We start from the raw sequence: 5,086 nt of genomic DNA on the forward strand, positions 1-5,086 counted from the left end.
TCTAGAAGAGCAGTCAGTGCTCTTAACTGCTGAGTCATCTCTCCAGTCCCTCAAACTTTTTGAAGTCTAGGATAACTCTGAATTCTTGATCCTCCTACATCTACCTCCTGAATACTGGGATTGTAGCTATGCAGGATGCTAATAGCCAGGGCATGTGGTGCTGGAGATCAAACCCAGGGCTTTGTGTACGTGAGGCAAGAAATTCACAAATGTGAGCTGATTCCCTAGCCTCCTCGTGTATAAATACCAAAGTATAGAAAGAATTAAAATATCCCTTCTGTCCCTCCTTGCACTGAGATATGCCTGAGGTCATCAGTTCAGAGTAGGGGCTTTGGAAACATGATACGCAGCCCTGCAAATGAGGCAAGACATTAGTTCCAAGATTTCAGTGACTTGGGCTGAAGCATCAACTCTAACTCCCAGCTCGGAGGTAGCACAGCAGCAGATAGGAATCTCAGGAGAGGGGATTGACTTAAAACTGTTAGTAAGTAATGGCATCTGAACAATTTTTTTTTCCTGTGGGGCTCTTCCCCTTTCAGATTGACCTATCTCTTGCAATTCTACCAGCTGGGGTGGCATTTTTGAGCCAAAACAGTCTCACAAGCTGCTCCAGTAGCTGGTTTGGAGAGGAGAGAGTTTCAGCCTCTCCCTCAGGTTGCAGGTATGCTGCAATGACCTCTCCAGACTCACACTGGCTCAGGCAGGAATGGTTTGGTCATGTTTAATGTTTTTGGTTTTGTTTGTTTGTTTGTTTGTTTTTCTGCTTGAGAGAAGCCTCTAGAAGGCCTCTTTTACCCCTGAAAACACTTCAAGGCAGTCTGTTCCAAGTTGGGCACACAGCCAGCTCTATGGAAAGGCTCTTTCCCGAAGTCTCAAAAGACTACTCTAGGGTCAATCTGTGAGGCTCACTTCATGGAGACCCGGAAGGTAGGACAAGGAAGAAATACTAAGGCTACCAGACGGCCCAGGAATCCATACCCTACTGTTTTCCTCCTGAGGTGGAGGTTGCATCTCTATCTCTGTTTGTAAGTCAGAAGGTAATGCCTACTGCCATTCATCAGGTGAATTTATCTCACTAATATTATCAGAGCACACAAGGCTCATAGCTGCATAAGAACATTTTGTGTTGACTCACACGCATGTATAATACTTGGCCTTTTTCCTTTGCAGAAGGTTGTTTTCTATTTTTCTAAGAAATCACTCTGTGTCAAAAGTTAGGCACCGGGAAAAGAAACTGCCCGGTGGAGCTGGAGCTGAAAGTTCCTGCTCAACCAGACTGATTTTGTAATTAATTATATATTTAGTTCTTTCTAAACACTGAGCAATATCCCCTACCATTTCGTACATTTTCTTTTCATTTTGGATTTTACCATACAAATATATGACAAATATACAAAACTTCAAAGATTACTCCAGGAAAATTCATTGTTCATTGGAAATATAAGTTAATAGATAATCATCTACTTATGAATTCCAGCCTTAGTTTTGAACCCAGGTCCTTTCTGAAAGAAGCAGGTTCTCTTAGCCATATCTTGAAAGGCTTCTAAAAACCTTGATGTACATTCAAATAACAGATAGTGATTAATTTACAGCTCACAGAAATTTCATAAATCTAGGCACAAGTTCTTTCACAATGCATGAGTGAAATTTTCATTTTTATTAATAATTCGCTTTTGCAACCTGAGGAGAATAGCCACACCCATTAAAACACAATAAAATTTCATAGGGAATTAAAAAAATTAAGTGGGCAGTGAGAAGGCAGTGAGGGAGATTTTGATTATTTGGACGCATATACATCTCTACTTAAAAAATATAAACAGTTAAACTTAAAAAGTGAGCTCTTACAACTCAATTTTATAACAATTCTTTCAAGTTGGTCAAAAATACCCCGGAGCAATATCAGGGATACTATTCTTAAAAGCATTATCATAAATTTGAGCGAGAGCAGCAAGGGTGATTGGGAGGAATTGAAGGGAAGAAAGAAAAGGGGGAAATCAGAATCTAATCTCCTTTCTTCAGCTTTTTTCCAGCTGACCTGCCTGGGGTTTTTTTTTTTGACACATCCATACTGGCTGCCGTAGAGTGTGAGCTATTGCTCCCTAGAACTCTGACCTGGCAGTGGGCAGAGAAAAGCTTGCTCACAGTTTTCCTGCCCCTGCTGAGATATCACAGCTATGTGAAGAGTCTAGTCAGGCTCCCAGAGAAGGAAAGGCAAAGGCTATAGACTACATAAGTAAGTATCTGATTCATCGGTACTTTCTCTTTTCTGTCTCAAAGTCATTAGCCCGGGTTCGCCTGGACTCCGCCAACGATGTCTGGTTTGCTTCTCTCCCCCACTCATTCTCCTCTATACTATCCTCTAGATCCTCTGGGAACAGTCTGAACACCCCATCTCAGGGCTTCCTGGCGTTTTCCAACTTCAGTACCAAACACCGGAGCACAAAGTAACCTGCTACATTCAATATTCACAGCAGCTGTCCTAATGCTATTAGAATGTGGGGCAGGCGATGTTGATTCAGGGTCCTTTGTCACTGTGTGACTGGCAGGATCTGACATGCAAAGTCATGACTTAGAGAAAGAAAAGCTTTATTCTGGAAGGCTTGCGTTTGTATGTGGTGGACAGAGTGTGTGTGTGTGTGCATGCGTGAGTGTGGGTGTGTATGCATGTGTGTTCTAGTATACTTGCCCACTCATGCATGTGAGGAAGCCAGAGGTAAAAATTGGGTCTTTTCCTCTATAATTCTCTACTTATTATTATTTGAGATGGGTCTCTCAATTTGAGATGGGTTTCTCACTGAACCTGGAGCTAGCTATTTTGTTAGACTCTAGAAGTAAAACATTTCCTGCCTGATGATCACACTATGAGAAAATCATTTATGACAGATAAGGACTTATAAAAAAGCCTTTGATCTACACAGTAAAACCCTCTATCAGAAACAAATAAAACTGGCTTTGAACTCATAGAGATCTACCTGCTTCTGCCGCGAGTGCTGGCAGAAATGGCATGTATCACCATGCCTGGCAAAAAGGTTCTTTTTGATGAGCTTATGTATTTGGGAAAATATGGTAAGTCACAAAATAATTAAGAATTATTTGGAACTGTATTTTAAAAAATTTATCACACCATAAAAATTTAAACTTTATGGAAAAATGCAGGGAAGTAGAAATTAGCCATCACCTCACCAGTGAGGGAGAATAGAACTGCTCTTGGCATTTAAGTGGCTATATTGCAAAGCAGGATTTGGTATAAACATACACATTTGTGTTTGAGTGTATGTGTGTGGTTGTGATGGTCTGTATTGTACCAGCAAGGCATCCCTGTCAATCAGTTGAGGTCTCAGTACTGGAGAACATAAGTGCACATATGTTGTCTGGGTTTCTGTCCTGCCCGGTTCCCACAATCATTAAATCCCAATAAAATCACACAGAGGTCTACATTAGTTATAAACTGATTGGCCCACTAGCTCAGGCTTCTTATTGACTCTTATAACTTATATTAACCCATTATTCTTGTCTATGTTAGCCACGTGGTTCGGTACCTTATTCAGCAAGGCAGTCACATCTTGCTTCTTCTGTGGCAGGGGTCAGGACTGCGTACCAAGCTTTTCTCTTCCCAGAATTCTCCTGTTCTCATTGACCCACCTCTACTTCCTGTCTGGTTGTCCTGCTTATACTTCCTGCCTGGCTACTGATCAATCAGCGATTACTTAAAATATAATTGACAGAATACAGACAATTGTTCCACTCCACACACAGGCATCACATATCCCTGGACCATCCTGTTCTTCCATGGTAGCTCCTCACAGTGGGTGGTGGGTGTCTCTTCAGAAGCCTCCTGTGGGTTTCCTGCTGTTATAGGTCTATGGTCTGCACCAGTCACATGTCTGCCTTAGACATCGTCAAGTAAGAATGGCCTGGTGTATTCAACTCAGAAGCTATGGGCTCTTCTTTATGCCCAGCTGACTTCTAAGCAAAAGCCAGGGATCTCTGAAGGAGACGGGACGGGGGTGAAGTCTAGGAATTTGCAATAATTCTGAACACCTCCAAACCTGGCTGATGATGCTTAGAGAATGTTTGTGGATTGACACATTATTCTGAAAGCTTGAAAATTAGGAGAAAGAACCAGAAGCTTCTTCTGCTTTTCCTGTGGACTGGGAATCACTGAGGAAGGACATCTCTCTTTCTGTGAAAGTATTCCAGATCATAAGTCAATCAGAAACAATTCAATACTACCATTCCCAGCATCTACTGACCGCACAGACTGAGTATAAACAATTACCAGCGTTAGAGAAAGAAACAACCCTACTTATATGTCACTGATGGAAGGGGTCACTACTGCCTAAGAAGTTAGCTTGCCAGAAAGAAAGATCATGGGGACCTTGAGGGAGGGTTTAAGGGGGGAGGAGAGAGGTACGGAGGGTAGTAGAGAAAAATGTAGAGATCAATAAAAATCAAAAAAGAGAGATATAAAAATAAAAAAAGAAAGGAAGAAAGGAGAGAGGAAGAAAGAAAGAGGAAGGAGGGAGGGAGAGAGGGAGGGAGGAAGGAAGGAAAAACAAATGAACACTAAGCAAAAATAAATCCTATCAAGACTCTAAATCTACTTATTTATGGTGAGTATGGAAGGAGTGTACTCGGGGCAAGTAACTTAACTTTTCCAGTTAATAAACTGTATGAAACAGAAGAGGTAGGAAAGGGAAATTATGAATTAAAAGAAAGATGTAAGGATTATAACCCAATATCTGTGCCTAACTTCATTTCCATCCCAAGTCAAACTGCTGAGAGAGTGTGGTACTGAGGACTGGAGGACTTAGACTCTGAAAGAGTGTTGTACGGAACTTGTGGTGGTTTTGTGGGAGTGATGTATTTGATAAGAACTTTTAAGATTCTTTATCTTTTAGAGACATTCTCTGAAATATTGGTAGATAGATCAGATGCTTCATATGAGGATGGTGATGGTGAAAAGAAAGTACTAATTAGGGGGCTGGAGAGATGGCTCAGAGGCTAAGAACACTGATTGCTCTTTCAGAGGATCTGAGTTCAATTCCCAGCAACCACATGGAGGCTCACAACCATCTGTAATGAA

This window comes from Microtus ochrogaster, chromosome 17 (genome assembly GCF_000317375.1).
Source record: "Microtus ochrogaster isolate Prairie Vole_2 chromosome 17, MicOch1.0, whole genome shotgun sequence".
Taxonomy (NCBI): domain Eukaryota; kingdom Metazoa; phylum Chordata; class Mammalia; order Rodentia; family Cricetidae; genus Microtus; species Microtus ochrogaster.